Here is a 21,262-nt window from a genome sequence, read left to right on the forward strand (position 1 = left end):
TATCAATCATACTTTGTTCACTAAGTGCATCTATCACACTTTGTGTTCACCCTTTGTGTATCTATCACACTATGCTCACCATACTCGCTTAGTGTATCTATCACACGCTCAACTACTGTATGTATCACATGCTCGCTTTGTGTATCAATCACACACGTTCGCTTTGTGTATCAATCACACACTCTCACTTTGTGTATCTATCACACGCTCACACTTTGCTTCATATAGTGTATCCATCACACTCGCTTCACCTTTTATGTATCTATCACACTATGCTCACTTTGTGTATCTATCACACGTTCACTTTGTGTATCCATCACATGCTCCCTTTGTGCATCCACCACACACGGTTGCTTAGTGTATCCATCACACTACGCTTACCTAGTGTATCCATCACACTCTCTTCACTTTTGTGTATCTATCACGCATGTTTGTCCACTTAGTGTATCTATTTGTGTATCTATCACGCATGTTTGTCCACTTAGTGTATCTATCACACTTCGTTCACTTTTGTGTATCTAACGCACATGTTCGTGAGAATTGCATAATTCTCTTACATCCTTTCTGCACGAGGTGTAGTTTGGCTCGAGCTTACTTGCTTGCCTAGCATTCGCTTAAAATGTTGCATTTATTTCACATAATTGCTTCATTACAGCTCTCTTCACATGATCATGAGTGATAATCGGCTTCGCGTAGCGTATAAGTCTAACTTTCAAAACCGGCTTCGCGTAGCGTATAAGTCCAACTTTCAAAATCGGCTTCGCGTAGCGTATAAGTCCAACTTTCAAAATCGGCTTCGCGTAGCGTATAAGTCCAACTTTCAAAACCGGCTTCGCGTAGCGTATAAGTCCAACTTTCAAAATCGGCTTCGCGTAGCGTATAAGTCCAACTTTCAAAATCGGCTTCGCGTAGCGTATAAGTCCAACTTTCAAAACCGGCATCGCGTAGCGTATAAGTCCAACTTTCAAAACCGGCTTCGCGTAGCGTATAAGTCCAACTTTCAAAATCGGCTTCGCGTAGCGTATAAGTCCAACTTTCAAAATCGGCTTCGCGTAGCGTATAAGTCCAACTTTCAAAACCGGCTTCGCGTGGCGTATAAGTCCAATTATCAAAGTCTTCCTGCATATCATTTGCATCCTGCCCCTGAACTACGCTGGTTTGATTCCTTGCAAAGGGATACGTAGGCAGCCTGCGGGCACAACCATTTATTTATCGGTATTTTGTTTGTTTGTCCAAGTCTTCGGCCTTGTCAAAAATGGGTCGTCTCTGGGCTTTGACATTCACTCCCGTCATTGTTATGACTTTCGAGTTCTGTCAAAGAGGGGCAACTGTAGACACCCCATTTTTGACCGCCCTTAAGACTTGGGCACTACTGATGGTTTGCTCGGTGTTGAGAGATGTGCAGGGCAAAGAATCAGTTTCTTCGGCGAGGAGAGAGGCAAATCCTTCAAAACACTTTGTTTAGGGGTTTGGAGTTGAAGAAGAGAGGAAAGGAGAGGAGAAAACTAGTTTGGGAAAAGTTCGGCATGAATCCGGGTAGAAGCGAGTTGAGCAGCCCTCGTTGAATCGGGCTTATCTGTCTGTACGCTTGGAGTTTAGATATGGGGCCACCACCGTCGGAAAGCTTACTTCCGGGGCTTCATTTTACACTCAAGAATCTCCTAGAACCAAGTCCGGGTGGGGGAGATATGATCAGTTGAAGTTGGGTATCATCCCGGTTGGATCGAATCTGCGCGGCTTCACCAAAATGGGCATAACTTTTTCCACAGGAGGAATTTTAATGCAAGGTTTGCACCATTGGAAAGCTAACTTCCGGGGCTTCATTTTAGGAACCAACCGGCAGTTTTTTGACCTTACCGGCCATCCACCGGCACTATATTTATCCGGCCGGCAATTTATTGTGCCGACCGGAAAAATATTATGCCGACCGGCACTTTATTTTGGCCAACGACCAAATTTTCTGACCGGTTTGCACCATTTGCACCCTCCAAGCCTGGTGCATGCCAGCTGTGCCAGCTGGGATGCACAGACCCTACTCCACGTGCATATATGTGGCTATTTTGAGCCTTTGCACACCCTTTGGCCCCTTTTCTTGCACCCTTTGCTCAAGGCTTCTTGAGGAAGCCTTGACCCCTTATCTTGGCTTCCTCAAGAAGCCTACCAGCTGTCCAAGCTTCTCCAATAAGCCTTGACCTCCCCTTTAAACCCCTTTGACCCTTTGAAGCTTGTCTTGGAAGCTTAGTATTGCCTATATAAGGAAGCCATCCTCCTCCTTTGTTTTGGTTCAGCAAAACCAGACCTAATACATACATATAACATATATATCACCCTCTCTCTCTATATCTCCCTCTCTCTCTACATTTGGGAGTGTTATAGTGATCAAACACCCTTGTTCTTGGGCCATTTCTTCATCAACTCATAGCACAAGGCATCCAACGCCCATTCTAGCAGCTTGAGGCTGTCCTCCAGAGGTTAAAAGCTCCCAAATTCAGTCCAAAGGTTGCTAAAGTTTGGTTCTACAAGGGTGAGTCTCATTTTCCCTCTTTTGCGCATTTTTTTGGCCCATATCTAAGCCATAGTTGCTTGCACTTTTGGGCTCCGACCTAAACTTCAAATCATCATATTTTGAGGTCCTCTTCATGTTTGATTGAGGACCTCTTGCTGTTTGAGGACAGTAGCTTGCACTTGCTTCAATATCCTCCTTGAATGCCATAATCTTGCATAAAATTTTTGGCTTGCGTGTGATCTGTTTTAGAGCCTGATGTAAACTGAAAATAGGCTTATTTTGAGCCTCTCTTCAACATTGAAGAAGGGCTCAACACTGTTTGGGACTTCCATGTTGTACTCCCCTTTATATCCTCTTTTTGGTCCCATTTTTGTATGTCTTGGCAGCCCCTGATGTTGCTGTTTTTGGACCTTGGTCCGAACTAAAAGTGGCTTTATTTTGACCTCCTGAACATGTTTTATTAAGGGTATTTTCTTGTTTGGTGAATTTTTTGTATACCTCATGTTATAGCCACTTTTGAGCCTCATTTTGCATTGTATTTCTAGCATGTTTTTATACTGATTTCGGGGCTGCCATGAACTGTAAATGTGCATATTTTGGGCCCCTCTTCAATGTTGTTGAAGGACCCTAACATGTTTGGGGACATCAGCTGTGAGTTGCTTCATAATCTCATGTTTAGGGCCGTTTTTGTATGCCATTGTTGCCCTATCTTTGTTTGCTTTTTGGCCATGAGTTGTACTAGTAAAATGCTAATTTTTGGGCTTCCTTGCTACTGTCTATTCATTGCATATCCATGTTGTGCATGTTTGATATAGCTATAGGCCATTTCGGGTGCCAAAGTCCATGTTTCGGGACTATTCCATGCATCGGGTGTGTTTTCGCCTCATTCCGGGGCTGTTTTCCCCCATATTTCAGTGCTGAAATCCCATTAGCATATTTGCATGTCATTTTCCAAGCCATTGCATTGCATATGCCACTGCCTCGGTTTGCGTGCCCGTGTGCACGCATTTCGAGGCACTTCATTTTCATTCATCGGCCTCTTATGTGAGTGTGGCTGAGGCTCTCTCATGTTAGTATAAGTCCATGTTGCATTCTATATGCCGTTTTAGCCATTGCATTGCGTATGCCATTGCCTCGGTTTGCGTGCCCGTGTGCACGCATTTCGAGGCACTTCATTTTCATATTATGGCCACTGTTTTGGGCCTAACTAGAGCTGCCTAATTCATGTTTAAGACCATCCCTTGCTTATTTGCATGCTCACCTTGCATGTTTGCTTGTATCGGCATGTTGCATCCTTAGCTCGTATGCCTAGGTTGCATTGCATTGGCATGCATGCCTTGCCTCTTGATCATGTGATAGAGGTTGGGTTTTAGTTTGTTTGATTGGTTTGCATTTCATTTGACATGAAAGTTGCATACTTGATTCCTTGGGCCATCATGCATGGAAATGCGTGATTGGTGGTCCGAGAATCGAGGCACATGCCCCTTTGGGTCATTACCATGATAAGGGACATGAATGGTGCATATATGCCTTGAATTGTGCCGCCATGCTTTGCTTTGCACTCCGTTGCTGTCAATTGCAGGTTCTGCAGACATTCCTTGCCGACCGGCAGTATATATTGCCGACCGGCAGTAAACAAGCAGCCGATGGATTCATCTTGTGCCGATGACTACACCACACTGCCGGTGGCGATTCTACTCAGCCGGTGGCACTCCTCAGTGTCCAAGGAAGCAGTCATGAGGTTTTGGTAGCCTTCAGAGGAGCAGAGGAAAGAAAACAGAGGCAGCCTACGCATGGCGGCGCGCTTCCCGAGGCGGTTTACCTGTTTTCCTAGATTAGTTAATTTGTTAATGAATTAATTAATTTGTAATATTTAATTAGCTTGCGTAGTTAATTAATTTGTAATATTTATTCGGTCCCTCCGAGTGAGGAAAAATCTGTAATAAGTGTGCGTGAGTGTGTGTATGTCTTCCAACCTCACGTCTTTCTTCCCTTTTATTTACCTGCTTATGATGGTAGATTAGGGCATGTTTAAATTCAGCATACCTTATGCTATGTATGCGTGCATTCATGCATTTTGTATTACATGCATTAGGCTCGGTACATCACGCTAACTGCATTCGTACTTCAAATCAAAAATTGAATATGTGATAATTGTGCATTTTCACATGACATGTTTAGGATAGCCGAGCCTATTCTAGCAACATTTTGTATGCGATGCATTAGACACTCAACATGGACTTGGATCATGCATGTTTGCTAACGAGTTCTTTGTTTTGGCACGGAGTACGATGTAAGTATTTCCGCTTTAGCATATCGCATGAGTGTGAATGTTGCCATGACAGCATGCTTAACATGTGGCTAGATGCTTATGTGTTATAAACTGCTTGAATGCCTGTGGGTGGAGGTTAGATTGTTTGAGTTGGAAAAACTCATTGAAATCCGTGTTTTAGCCTACTTGCAAGTAGCGAATTTCAAAGCATTTTCAAAACAAACGGATATGCAATGTCTATTCCCAAATTAGGCAATCTAGTCTATACTTGTTTGCTGTGCGCATAACATAGTAATTCTAGGCTAATAAAAGGAATAAGAACACATAACGTTTTCAAAATCGGATATCACGGTTAGTAGAGGCCGGTCTTCGGACCGGGCGAAAGGGGGTGCTCATAGCTGACCTTCCCCGATCGTACCCAAGCTCCCGAGCCGAGACAACTCCGGTGATGACGGACATGTGGCCTTCGGCACCGAGTCAGGGTTTCCTAAATTCCCCCATTTTAAAATATTTAGGTGGCGACTCTGTATCTGGCAAAGCAGTCCATGTTTGACACTACTTTTTCAAAAATCTGTTTCTCAAAACGATTTGCCAGATTTGGACTCTTTGGTTCAGATTAAGAACCGTGACACAAATCGAGTTCGAACTGTAGCATGAGGCCCACGCGGGCGCGTCTACAGCCCCGTTTGCCAAGATTCTAAAATATAGTACAAGCCAAAGAATTTAACTAAAGAAGGCAGCTTGATGTAATAACAAACAAATCTAAGCCAAATAAGTGCAAAAAAAATATTTGAACTAAATAAGTCCAAAAAAACAACAAAAATTTAATGCCTTTTTCACAATTTTAGTAAAGGATTATAAGCAAATGTCTTTCTTTGCCTCAAAGAACTCGCCTTCTCCCTTCTTTTTCTTCTTCTCGACTTGCTTTGCAAAATACTTGTCATCAAACTTTTCAACATTGTCCAGTTCCAAAAAAAGAAAAAAAAAAACTTTTCAACATTGACGCCAGAGATGTCCACCTTGGTCGAAGTATCAATCAAATAAGATTGATTTACATGTCTAAGAGGAACACCATTAAGCTTGAAAGGTCCCGTAGAAGCAATGGAGAAAATGAGACAGTAATTCAAAAGCTACTCAACAATATCTTACCAAACCAAGTGAAAAAAACACGCCTAATGGAAATCGTAGGGCTGCCCTTGGGAGTGCACAATTCCACAATGGTATTCTTTACCAAACAAGCTCGTACTACCAACAAAATCAAGCAATGGTAATGCTATCTATCAAGACCAGATCAAGAATTGCAATCCTTCCAAATCATATATTGCATAAGTCATGAACAAGTAAATTTTCCAAGGACCAACCACGGATCTCATGAGAATATGGCAATCAATACAGCCAAGTCATGTCAAACTAATATTTATGCAACAAAGCAACAGTAATCATACTCTATGATTCCACATACACAATTTTATGTGACTAAGCAACACCATTCATAGGATATCCAACATCAAACTATGCAGCATCACATAAACTAACAGGTATTTGCCATCATCAAACCCAAGAACATAAGAGAGAATAAAAATAAAATAAAAACCCACCTTGCAAAAATTAAAAATTAAAAGATACAAATTTAGTACCTTAGGTAGTGATGACGCAGCTCTTGCTTGGAGAAGACATTTTTTAATCTAAAAGTACTATGTATTTACCAACTTGCCAAGTTTAGAACAAAAGAAAAAAGATGCAAGCCCTCAAATATTCAATTCCCTATAGGTCTTAAAAAAATTCAGAATTCAAACATAAGAACCCAAAACAAACATTTGAACAAGTGGAATCAGCTATGGCAAAATCAAAAGATGGTAGGCACACTACAACATATAAAAGTTTTAGAGACCAAATGTTTTGGTCTCTAAAAGTGAAAATTTTGTTGTAAAAGACATTTAAAGGCCAATTTCCATCTTCATGAGGATAGTTGCTAAAAGGTCGTCTCGAAAAGTAAAAAATAAGGCATTTAGCGACAAAATTTTGAAAATGTCACTAATAAATAAACTTTTAGGAACAAAATAATTTGGTCTCAAAATGATTTTTTTTTTGAGACAAAAAATTTGATCCCAAAAGGATAATAATTCATCACTAATGTCCAATTTTTGTTGCTAAAATTATAATGACGACACTTTTCCAACAAAATTATTTGGTCTCTAAAAAATAATTTTGTCCCTAAATTTTGGTTTCTAAAACCTTAATTTTTTGTAGTGACAATAACTTGAGAGAAGAAATCAACAGAAGTATCACAAATTTAAAACTAATGAGAAGGTGCATTATGTTCTTGTATACAGCTTGTTATTGAGGTGGTTGTTTGTAAGCAGCACGTCACCTATTTCTTAGTGCGATGGTTGCATGTAGGACACATGTTAATAGGTGGCTACATGCAAAACCATGTCACTTGCCATTGAATGTTTGCATGAACATCATGTGTCACTAGCTTGTTATGGAGTGGTTGCATTGTATGTCTACCACTAGTCCACTTCTTGTTATTTTGTAGTTTTTCTATTCCAAAGTACTTCATAAGGAAGTAACTTCCTTGGCTACTTATATATAGGGTTGTAATTACTCTTTTTAAGGATGTCTTTGGAGAACTGAAACTTAAGATTTTGAGATTTTATTTTAGCCTTACTTTGTTATTTCTTGTGGCTTGGTTTTGAGACCCACAACTCGTGGAATTTGACCCTTACTTGCTAGATTTTGCATAAATCAATCCTAAAATTTGATTTTACAAAGTTTGAGAAAACTGCCCCCCACACCCCAAAAGAGGAGTTTTTTCCAAGTTTGACCCTAGTCAAAGAAGTCAAAACACACAGCACCAAAACAGCCATACTTTTGGAGATCATAACTCAGAAATGTGGTTCTAAAAAAGCCTTTTCCATCCCCAACTCAGTTTCTTGGTAACTATGAATGAGACCACCACCATTTATATAAACATGTTTATTGTAATAACTCAACTAACTAATTGTCAAATAAGCCTAGAAATAAAATAGTCTACATAGATATTTTATATTTATTATATACATACCCCATGTATTCTAAGGATCTTTTTTTCTGTCAAAAAACTACAAAAATAACATCTTTCTCCAAGAAAGACAATCCTGATATTGCATCCTTTGCCAGCAGTGGTAACCATAATGATCACATCTTATCCACAAGAGTTCAAGAATGCCTCCAGCAAAAAACAAAAACAAAAACAAAAACAAAAAAATTTGGAGGCATTGGATCAAATATACATTCACAATCCACATTACAAACTTCAACACTTTGAATGATACTGCAATTCAAGAAAAAAACAAATATCACAATCACAAAGTTAAAAAGCTACATAAAAATATTGTTGTACTAAATGCCCATTATTAGCAAATATGGTGCTATTAACTTTATTTTATTGGCTGCAAATACGGTGCTATTGTTAACAGGCAACAATCTTGTCAGATTTGCTTTTCCTATTTCTAATTAGATAACCAATCAATGTTTCAAATTAGATTTCAAATATAATTCTAAAAAGCTCATCTTTGAGAAAAAAACTAACGTCGATCATTTTTTCTTTTTTACTTTTTAAAAAAGGTAAGGAAACAACAACTGCCATGCCATTTGAACTGCTCATAGGTAGTAATTCAAAGTTGGGACAATGGAGTACATACACTAGTATGATCCCTAAAACAATGGAGTACCTACTACACTACAATGCAGTCAAAAGAAGTCATGACAATAACCAATTAGTGATCCCCAAGACAAAGGTAGCCTTTCTATAGTCACTGCAAAGTCCCTTTCTCTAGTAATAACATGCATTGCAGTAATTAGCTATTTGGTCATATCATGGCAAACAATATGCTGCCAAGACCAGCCATGATATTGCTCCCATTATTTGCACAACTACCGCGCACCTAAATAGTAAATACAGAGTCTCTAACAAGGTAGCCCACTTAAAAGAGTATTTTCTGAACTGATTACAACCATGTCAATTAAAATTCTAAACTAATTCTCTGCAGATTATTGCTCCTATCAAATAAATTAATCGTTACAAACAACTCTGCACTCAGTTCTGATACAAATTCAAGAAGACGTACATTCAATATAAAAATTTCAAGTTCTAAACTTTACTTTAACAACGAGATTCTTATTTTATTTTTTATTTTTAGCCTCTGCATTCAAAGAAAAAAACAAGAATTAATTTAAAATAGTATAGATTAGCATATATGAATGATAAACCAGCATTTGATATTTTAGAACTTAGTTACAACTGGGATCTACCATTTATGTGGAATTTTCCCACAAAGAACTTCAATGTAGGTAAAGTTTTTAAAAGAATTGATATTCTACATGATTTATCTCTACTAATTACTTCATGCTATAATTTCTTTTAATAATTTATATACATGGTTATAGATGAAGAAAACTAGGTTTGCTCTGAGTTCTAACTGGATCAGAAAAACATTGTGCTAAAGTTTCAACTTGAATCAATCCATGTTTTCTTTTTTCTTCCTCTCCCTTACTCTTCATCTTCCATTCTAATTCAAACAAGAAATGGAAAAGCTCTATCAAAAAAGGTAACCCCCACCCACACATCTTCCCAAAACCGAATATGAAGCCCATTACCCACTTTCATAGACAAGAAAGGAGACACTATAGGATATAAATGAGAGATGGACTTCCAAGGAGACCGACAATTGCCTCTCCTAACCACATTTGAATCTCTACCATTGTCCTAAACACCATACTTGTTTTTAATGATGGAGAACCATAATGACTCGCTTTCACTAGGGAACCTCCACAACCATTTGCTCAAGAGTCCAATATTCCTCGCAACAATATTCCCGATAGCAAGACCTCCTTTCTCCCTAGGGAGAGAAACCACCTCCCACTTAACTAAGTGATCCTTCTTATCTTCATCACACCCTTCCCAAAGAAAGTCTCGCACCAACTTCCCGACTTTCTTTGCAATCCTTACTAGAATCGTAAACAAAGATGAGTAGATAGGGATGCAACTTAGCAGTGATTGCACCAAAATGTATATCCCCCCTTAGACAACAACGCTCTCTTCCAGCCATCTATTCTTTTCCCAATCTCGACAAGTACAGATTCCAAAAAGAATCCGCTCGAGGATCCCCTCCTAAAGGCAAACCCAGATATTTAAGAGAGAACTCCTCAATGGGGTAACCTAAAAAATGAAATATTGCTCAGTTGACTTTGTTGATCGATTATACATCAATCATTCACCTTGACCAGCAGAAGTTTGGAGTTTTTAACTTCCTCCAAATTCTTTAATTAAAATTCTTACACAATATATAGATAGTACATACACAAAGATGAAAAGTTATTTATTATTATTATTTCAAATATTGAAGATCTCTAATATTCGCAAACTAGTCAGATTGCTTTGAGAAATTTCAATTGAGAATCTTAAAGTTTTGGTAACTATATATACGTTTCACTTTTATTTCTCAGAAAGTTCAAAATGCTCTGTAATTTCAGTGGAAGTACGAACCCATTGGATGGAATGCTGTTGCTCCTGGATGTCATTGCAGTACTCAAGAAGCTTAAACAATCTTATTCTCAACACTATTTTTTTTCAAAATTTTGTTTGTTGATAAGAAAATAACGGCATGAACAGCACAGATTATCTAATAATAGAAGAAAGTAACAAGTAATATACAAAGAAACTTATGGAGCTATAATCCAAATGCTTAATGGCACAGATAAAATCATCTGGAAGAACATTTTCAGGTAACAATTCCTGTGTTAGAAATGCATAAGAAATCCAATTAAAACAGAAAGTTGACAATGTCATAGCAAAACCTGAATACGCTTCTTGTAACGCCCTCAAAAATATACCCATTATATATCATTGACATACATTGTTTAAAGAGAACACTTTAATAATTCCTTATAATGTCCATCAGAGTCTTACAAATAATAAAAGCATTACATGCAACATCAAAGTAAATGCCCTACCGGCTTACATCTTTCCAAGCCAACACTTGGACACAAAGTATGAGTTCTAACTCAAATAAAAATAAAGCCATAGGCTTGAGTGTTTACATGTATTAACAATGAAAAACAAATAACTAAAAGTAGTCTTCCAAAATCCAAGTCCTTCCAAGCTAAGTCCTTGGAGGTAGCTTATCACCTGAACCTGAAAATGATGTTCCCATAAAGGGTGAGCCACAGCCCAGTAGAAATATACTAAACCACATATAAGCAATGAATAAAGCAATGGCATTCAACAGATGGTTAACCAAGATAGTCCATTACTTCATTTTACAGTCTTATAACACTATTGTCTAAAACTCATTTTACCTTCCAATTTTATCAACATGGCTCAGAACCTGGCCAAACTTACAACAGTGAATTACATATATCATATTCACATCCTTCCATTATCAACAAACAAATGAGACTCAAGCTCAAATCAAAACACTTCATACTTCCAGATTGATACACATTTTAGTGTTGTATCAATAAAACACTTCTATAAATAAGCACACATAAAAGTGATGCTAATGGAGTCCATCCCCTATCTCCTCCCAAACAAAAAATCCGGTTTAGAGGTCCATCCCCTATCTTCCCCTAAACCGTGGAGTACATCCCCTATCTCCTCCCACACAAAAACAATGTATGCAAATGCAATGCTCAACCAATACACGTATTTTCTGAATCAATGCAACAGTCAAAATTAATGACTTAACCAATATGATTAGTTTCAGTTATTCCTAATCCACATGCAATGTCTACAACAATCACGACTATCCTCCACCAATAGCCCAAAACAGTTATTTCTAAACTGGAAATAACTATGCCAACAATTCAATAGACAAATGATATCAATTACCCAATTACGCCATTTAATCAATAAATTCCCCAATTCCATGAATTACTTATACAAATTAATTCAATAATACAACTATGGTTTTTCCCAAAATTTACCAAAGTATCCCCAACATATCAAAATACCAAAACTTAGAACAAAACCTATAAAATGGAGTAGGAAATCCCTACCTCGAAGAGAGTAACCCGAATGGAGAAGATGGAGATGATTGCCCAAATACCAAAGTGCTCCAAATTGCCAAAAGTTCAGATTAAATGGAAGCCCTCGACTCCCTCTATCTTTTTAATGAAGGATCTAGGGTAGAAACACACCCTAAGTAGATCAAATCTAAGAGAGAAGGTGAGTAGGGAGATAGAGAAGTCGGACCTAGGGTTTGGGATCAAAAAGAAGATGAAAAGGACTGATCAAAACCCGCTGCTGTAAATATATACTGGACAGGCTCGCTCGAGCGAAGACTTGGTCGCTCGAGCGACCAGACACAGAGAAACTACGCTCGAGCCAAGGAAGCCTTGCTCGAGCCAACAACTCAAAAGCTCGATCGAGCGAAGAACTCAAACCCTCAGGTCTGCAACAAGACACACGCTCGAGCGAAGGAACTATTGCTCGAGCGAAGGACGAACTAACTCGCTCGAGCGAAGAAAATCTCGCTCGAGCCAAGAATGAACAGCTACAGGTCCAAATCAAACGCAACCATTCGCTCGAGCGAACAACTCCTCGCTCGAGCGAAGAACCAAAAACCTGGACGGCAACACTTGGTTTCTAAACCCAACCAACCTGAAACAAACCTGCCCAACACATCCTATAATTCCAAATGAGAAAATAAGGGACAACAACAACAACAATTATACAATGACAGAATCCACGGAACCTAAGACCGGATACAATAATCAAATGTGAAAAGACTGGGGTCGCTATAACCTCCCCTCCTTCAAAGAATTTCGTCCCCGAAATTAAGCATAAGTTTTTGAAAACAATTTGTTTTTTTTTTTACAATTCATTAGGAAACATCTTGACCCAAAACTGGTCATTTCACCTCTTTATCAAAAGGTATCTCATATTAAATATATAACACAACATATATCTCAACCTGTATCTTTATTATGCATTATTCCTTTCAATGTTAACAATCCCCATATCATATTCAATTGCATGATATATATAACACACTCAGCAATGAAATCAACATATGTAATACTATACTAAACTTCTATAATGAAGCAAGTTTCAAGATACACCCATTTACCAAAACAAACTCAATGTTTTACAACTTAAGACATATATAAAGCTCTTAAGTTCAACAATATAACAGAATCTAATTATAAGATTACAAATCAATAAACATGTCCGGATATTTCTCGCGGACTTCTAACTCACGTTCCCAAGTGGCTTCTTCCACTCCGTGGTGTTTCCACAAACCTTTTACCAAAGGGATGGTCTTGCCTCGCAAAACTTGATCCCGCCTATCCAATACTCGAACCGGTCTCTCCTCATACGAGACATCCTCATCAACCACTAAATCGGTCCAATCCAACACATGTGATGGATCTGGCTCATACTTCCGAAGCATACTCACATGAAACACGTCATGTACTCCGGACAACTGCGGCGGCAAAGCTAAACGATAAGCAGTCTCGCCAATCCTCTCAAGGATCTCAAACGGACCAATGAACCGATGGGACAACTTCCCACTCTTCCCAAACCTCATCAAACCCCGTCTAGGTGATATCTTCAGAAAGACATGATTACCCACCTCAAACACCAAAGGTCTCCTCCTACGGTCGGCATAAGATTTCTGACGACTCTGTGCTGTAACAAGCCTCTTACGGATAAGCTCAACTTTCTCCGTCGTTTCCCTCACCAACTCCGGACCCAACAGAGGTGCATCACCCACCTCAGCCCAACAAACAGGAGATCTACACGGTCGGCCATACAAGGCCTCAAAAGGTGCCATACCGATACTAGACTGGAAACTGTTGTTGTAGGCAAACTCTACCAATGGCAAGTGCCTCTCCCACGATCCACTAAAGTCTAGAACACAACCCCGAAGCATATCCTCAAGTATCTGAATAGTACGCTCGGACTGTCCGTCAGTCTGAGGATGATAAGCCGTGCTAAAGGTCAACTTAGTGCCTAAGGCACTCTGCAAACTCTGCCACAACCTGACAGTAAAACGAGGATCTCTATCTGAGACAATCGTCACTGGGACCCCGTGCAATCTCACTATGTCCCGAATGTACAAGTCGGCAAGATGATCTACCGAATCTCTCACGCGCATAGGAATGAAGTGCGCCGACTTAGTCAACCGGTCTACAACCACCCAAATAGCATCACTACCCCGCTGAGCCCTCGGAAGACCCACCACGAAGTCCATCGTAACATGCTCCCATTTGCACTCGGCAATAGGCAAGGGTTGCAACAAACCCGCTGGCCTCTGATGCTCGGCCTTCACTTGTTGGCAAGTAAGGCACTTAGATACGAAAGCTGCCACATCTCTCTTCATACCCCACCACCAGAACTGACGACCCAAATCCCGGTACATCTTAGTGCCTCCCGGATGCACTGCAAGGCGTGAATGATGAAACTCTCGGAGTGCCTCCTCTCGGCAAGACTCCGGCACAAACGGACGGTCTCGGTATCTCACACTCAGGTCGGAATACACCGTCAAACCCTTCTCAACCTTCCCACCGGAAATCTTCTCACGAAGAGATTCTACCTCAAGGTCACCTCTCTGAGCCTCTAACACTCAAGTCACAAGTGTAGGCAGTGCAACAATAGAAAACAAGGACGCAGCCTCAACGGACTCACCCAAAAGTAAATCAAACTCCCCAAGTGCACTCAACATCTCCCATTCTCGGATGGCTATACTGGCTATGACACCAACAGGTTTTCTGCTAAGGGCATCGGCCACCACATTGGCCTTTCCCGGATGATAATGCAACTCAAAGTCATAATCCTCTATGAATTCCATCCACCTCCTCTGCCTCAAGTTCAAATCTTTCTGTGTAAACAAATATTTCAGACTCCTATGATCTGAGAATACCTCAAATTTCTCCCCATAAAGATAATGCCTCCAAATCTTCAAGGCAAATATCACAGCTGCTAACTCTAGATCATGCGTAGGGTAATTCTGCTCGTGAATTTTCAACTGACGTGAGCCATAGGCAACTACTTTCCCCTCTTGCATTAACACACAACCCAGACCCTCTCGTGAGGCGTCACAATAGACTGTATAACCCAACCCTCTCTCTGGAATAATCAATACTGGAGCGGTGGTCAGTCTAACTTTCAACTCCTGAAACGACTTTTCACAAGTCTCACTCCATACAAATTTGACTCCCTTCCGAGTCAATCTAGTCAAAGGCGAAGCTAATCTGGAGAAATCTTTCACAAATCGGCGGTAATACCCAGCTAATCCCAGAAAACTGCGGATCTCAAATACACTCTTAGGCTGTGCCCAATCTTGCACTGCCTCCACCTTAGATGTATCAACAGACACTCCTTCCCCGGATACTACGTGGCCTAAGAATTTGACTTCCCTCAGCCAGAACTCACACTTCCCAAACTTGGCATACAGCCTATGGGCTCTAAGTAACTCAAGCACCACCCTCAAGTGTGCCTCGTGCTCCTCCTCAGAAGGCGAATAGATAAGAATGTCGTCCACAAAAACGACTACAAACCGATCCAAGAATTCCCGGAAGATCCGGTTCATCAAGTCCATAAAGACTGCCGGTGCATTGGTGAGCCCAAATGGCATCACCAGAAACTCATAATGGCCATACCGCGTACGGAATGCCGTCTTCGGAATATCCGCCTCTCTGACCCTCAACTGGTGGTAACCTGATCTCAAGTCTATTTTAGAGAAACAACGGGAACCCTTCAACTGATCAAACAGATCATCTATATGAGGCATAGGGTACTTATTCTTAACCGTAGCCCGATTCAATTTCCGATAATCTATACAAAGTCTCAAAGCACCACCTTTCTTTTTAACAAAGAGGGCCGGTGCTCCCCACGGCGAAACACTAGGACGTATAAAGCCCTTATCTAGCAACTCCTGGAGTTGGATCTTCAACTCAACTAACTCGGCTGGGGCAAAACGATAAGGTGCCATAGAAATCGGCGCCGTGCCGGGCACCAGGTCAATAGAGAACTCAATCTCTCGATGCGGTGGCAAACCAACAAGATCCTCGGGAAAGACGTCCGAGTACTCACAAGCCACCCTTGGCAACACAATCTGAGTCTCAACATCCTCACTAATCGAAAGGTTAGCAAGTAGACCACTAAGCTCACTCCGTCCTCGTGGAACATACCCCGGTGGCAACACATCACCAACCCGGTCCCCCAGAAAATGAAAATATTCTCCGCTCACAGTACAACAAGTGACCCTCTGGCGGTAGCAATCAATAACTGCCCGGTATGACGATAACCAGTCCATACCCAAAATAACATCAAAACCCCTCATAGGCATAACTACAAAGGAAAATGGGATTCTATGATAATCAACCTCTATATCACAACCCCTAACACCTTGTTTCAAAATCAATTCACCCCCAAGAGGTGACACTACACAAATAGGAGATGCTAACTGTGCTAACTCCAACTCCAAAACAGATGCAAATGCGCAGACACAAAGGAATGAGATGCACCCGTATCAATCAAAACATTAGCAACCGTGTTGCAAAACAAAAAGGTACCTCTCACAACTGATGGTGCCGGCACAAGATCCTGCGCGGTAACAGCATACACGCGCCCAGATGACCTCTGATCAACCTGCTCACCCCTAGGAGCATAAGATTGCTGCACTGACTGGGACGATGAAGCCCCCTGATTGGCCCTTGAGGCCTGACCTGACTGAGCTGGCTGCTGACCCTGAATCGGCCTCAAACCCGATCCACCAGGTGTGCCACCCAACTGCGGGCAATACCTCTTCATATGCCCTGGCTGACCACACAGAAAACACGAGAGTGGCTGGCCTCTACCCTGACTCTGGCTCTGAGATCGAGCTGAAGATGATGCTGCTCTCTGCACTCCTCCCCTCTGAGGACAAACTGGAGACTTGTGGCCCAGCTGGCCACACTTGAAACAGGTAATATCTCCCTGACTACCTTTCCCCGAACTAGCACTCGGCACAGGAAAAGTCGATCTAGAAAAACTACCCTGAGACTGCTGAGGATTAAAACCCTTCTGTCTCCTACCATCACTCTGACCATCCTGACTCCTCTTGGAGCCCTTTTGCCCTTCCTCCTCCTCCTGCATCATAATTTCCATGTGGGCTGCAGCATCAACCATACGCCCATAATCCCGAATCATAGTTCCCCCAACTCTCAGCTTGAGGCCACGCCTCAACTTCTTCTCAAACTCAATACAACGGCATTCCTCAGACGCCACCAACTCAGGTGCAAACCTGGACAAACTAGTGAATGCAGCCTCAAACTCGGCCACAGAAGAACTCGACTGCTTAAGCTGACAAAACTGGTCTCGCAGCTTCTCCCTGACTGCTGGAGATAAGAACTTCTCCTGGAAAGCATTCACAAAAGCCTCCCACGTACCTCCTATACGCCCCTTAGTAAACTTCCACCACTGACCCGCATCCCCCTTCAACTGAAAAGATGCCAAGGTCACTTTCAACCCCTCGTCTTCGATGCCAAGCATCTCAAACGTCTTCGTTGTCTGTTCGAGCCATTCATCTGCCTTAAGCGGCTCTTTTGGATCACCCACAAATTCATCCGGATTAGACCGGAAGAACTCCCTCTTCAGAAAGGAAGGTCCTGCATCCACAATAACAGCCTGAGCTTGATTCTCAGCTCTGAGAATGCCTACTGACTCCCTGAATGCCCCTGCTATCTCTCGGGCTAGAGCGCCCATAGCCTGCTGGCCTACTGGCTCGGCCACATTGGCCTGGCCAATTCCCTCTTGAACTGCCGGAATCTCCTCTGGCACAGGCACCTCCTGCCTACCCGGCCTACCACGCCTACCGCGTCCTCGTCCTCATCCTGACATCCTAATAAAGGAAACAGAGACATTAGCACATTAATAAATGTGCCGAAGCTAAACACTCGCGTCCTAATGCAATGGACAACAATAATTCATTCCACGTAAGCACATAATCACATAAGCACCTACGAATTTCATTCCCGGATAATGATAGTCCCAATGCGTTACTATAGTTCCGGTTAGAAGCAGCAGTGATCAAGTGCCTTTCCAACAAGACTACTAGAAACTCAAGGGTCCAATCAACATCCTAGAAACTACATTCCATACCCACATAATCACATAAACATGTTATCACATAAGCATATAACATTATACTAAGTCTCTATCAAACGAGACGAACCCAATGTGATACTAATCACTTCCCACGTACCCAAAGTATTCAAACCCGGTACGCTCTGATACCAAGTTGTAACGCCCTCAAAAATATACCCATTATATATCATTGACATACATTGTTTAAAGAGAACACTTTAATAATTCCTTATAATGTCCATCAGAGTCTTACAAATAATAAAAGCATTACATGCAACATCAAAGTAAATGCCCTACCGGCTTACATCTTTCCAAGCCAACACTTGGACACAAAGTATGAGTTCTAACTCAAATAAAAATAAAGCCATAGGCTTGAGTGTTTACATGTATTAACAATGAAAAACAAATAACTAAAAGTAGTCTTCCAAAATCCAAGTCCTTCCAAGCTAAGTCCTTGGAGGTAGCTTATCACCTGAACCTGAAAATGATGTTCCCATAAAGGGTGAGCCACAGCCCAGTAGAAATATACTAAACCACATATAAGCAATGAATAAAGCAATGGCATTCAACAGATGGTTAACCAAGATAGTCCATTACTTCATTTTACAGTCTTATAACACTATTGTCTAAAACTCATTTTACCTTCCAATTTTATCAACATGGCTCAGAACCTGGCCAAACTTACAACAATGAATTACATATATCATATTCACATCCTTCCATTATCAACAAACAAATGAGACTCAAGCTCAAATCAAAACACTTCATACTTCCAGATTGATACACATTTTAGTGTTGTATCAATAAAACACTTCTATAAATAAGCACACATAAAAGTGATGCTAATGGAGTCCATCCCCTATCTCCTCCCAAACAAAAAATCCGGTTTAGAGGTCCATCCCCTATCTTCCCCTAAACCGTGGAGTACATCCCCTATCTCCTCCCACACAAAAACAATGTATGCAAATGCAATGCTCAACCAATACACGTATTTTCTGAATCAATGCAACAGTCAAAATTAATGACTTAACCAATATGATTAGTTTCAGTTATTCCTAATCCACATGCAATGTCTACAGCAATCACGACTATCCTCCACTGATAGCCCAAAACAGTTATTTCTAAACTGGAAATAACTATGCCAACAATTCAATAGACAAATGATATCAATTACCCAATTACGCCATTTAATCAATAAATTCCCCAATTCCATGAATTACTTATACAAATTAATTCAATAATACAACTATGGTTTTTCCCAAAATTTACCAAAGTATCCCCAACATATCAAAATACCAAAACTTAGAACAAAACCTATAAAATGGAGTAGGAAATCCCTACCTCGAAGAGAGTAACCCGAATGGAGAAGATGGAGATGATTGCCCAAATACCAAAGTGCTCCAAATTGCCAAAAGTTCAGATTAAATGGAAGCCCTCGACTCCCTCTATCTTTTTAATGAAGGATCTAGGGTAGAAACACACCCTAAGTAGATCAAATCTAAGAGAGAAGGTGAGTAGGGAGATAGAGAAGTCGGACCTAGGGTTTGGGATCAAAAAGAAGATGAAAAGGACTGATCAAAACCCGCTGTTGTAAATATATACTGGACAGGCTCGCTCGAGCGAAGACTTGGTCGCTCGAGCGACCAGACACAGAGAAACTACGCTCGAGCCAAGGAAGCCTTGCTCGAGCCAACAACTCAAAAGCTCGCTCGAGCGAAAGAAAGCTCGATCGAGCGAAGAACTCAAACCCTCAGGTCTGCAACAAGACACACGCTCGAGCGAAGGAACTATTGCTCGAGCGAAGGACGAACTAACTCGCTCGAGCGAAGAAAATCTCGCTCGAGCCAAGAATGAACAGCTACAGGTCCAAATCAAACGCAACCATTCGCTCGAGCGAACAACTCCTCGCTCGAGCGAAGAACCAAAAACCTGGACAGCAACACTTGGTTTCTAAACCCAACCAACCTGAAACAAACCTGCCCAACACATCCTATAATTCCAAATGAGAAAATAAGGGACAACAACAACAACAATTATACAATGACAGAATCCACGGAACCTAAGTCCGGATACAATAATCAAATGTGAAAAGACCGGGGTCGCTATACTTCTACAAGTCAAATAATAGTGGTAGGGAATATTACCATAAAAGTTTTGTAAGGGGTTGCATTTGACAAAACAACTGAAGAATGCACCTTTGTCCCATCAGCCAATATAACCTAAATGATTCCACCCAGGTTCCTAATATCTAAATTACTTTTTCGAAGCTCGAAAATCCATTTCATTGAAGAAATCCAGATAATGAAACTAACCCCATTTACAGCTCCAGAGTCCTCAATCATCAATCTTGAAACCTAAATAACAAAAAACATCCTCATAGGTAGCAAGATAATAGATTAGACATGACCAAACTAGCAAAAAGGTAAATAATTTATTATTTCTTGAAAAAAGAAGAGGAAAAGGTATGATAAGAACTAAGGATGTATGTTTCCTAGCTTATTAATTTCATTGCGAACTACGAAAATGGTTAATCAGATGAACCATATTTCTCTCAAATTTGGCATTTAAACTATTTTTCTGTTTCAATTATAAAATGAAGAGCATTTGAAACAAATACTTCACTCGAGAAATTTCAAAAAACAGAACAAATACAAAAAACAAGTACCAATCTAAATACTAAAGTTTTGTGGAGTTGCATGTGGATCAGAAGCTTAGTGACCATGGATACTACAGAAAACTGTCGCCAAAAGGCAGATGAGCTTTCTCTATGAATCTCATCCAATATAATAAACCAATCAATCACCAATCTAACAATTGCAAGGTAATCAGACAATAAAATTACTTACAAAAACTCTCTGTATAACATATCAAATCCAACTGTTGATCAGATCAAGAGGACAACAATTCAAATATAACTTTCGATTACAGCACCACAGGAAAATGTACACTAAACGAGCTTCAAAATCTGAATATAAACTAGTTTACAACTCAAATGAAATCTAACAAATTTGTTTTTTTGCAACCACCATATATATATATATATATATATTTTCATTTATTAGCAAATGAAATCTAAGAAAAAAATATATGAAAGACAATACATGAATTTTTTTAATTTTCTGAAAATTGTACCTGAGATAAAGAGCAAGATAGATCTGATCTGATTCAAACTCGATTTCGGATTTGCGATTTGCAAACTCAAGATGGGAGCTAATAGCGAGAGAGATTGAGTTCGAGTTCGATTAGCCTCGAGATCAATGAAGAACAGAGATCATTGCGATTGATGAAGAACAACTAGAACAAACCCATGGTGGAGACGTCCAGAGAGTAAGAGCTTACGAAGAAGATGTCGACATGGCTGAAGCTC

The sequence above is a fragment of the Camellia sinensis genome, chromosome 3 (genome assembly GCF_055761805.1).
Source record: "Camellia sinensis isolate YWXY chromosome 3, ASM5576180v1, whole genome shotgun sequence".
Classification (NCBI taxonomy): domain Eukaryota; kingdom Viridiplantae; phylum Streptophyta; class Magnoliopsida; order Ericales; family Theaceae; genus Camellia; species Camellia sinensis.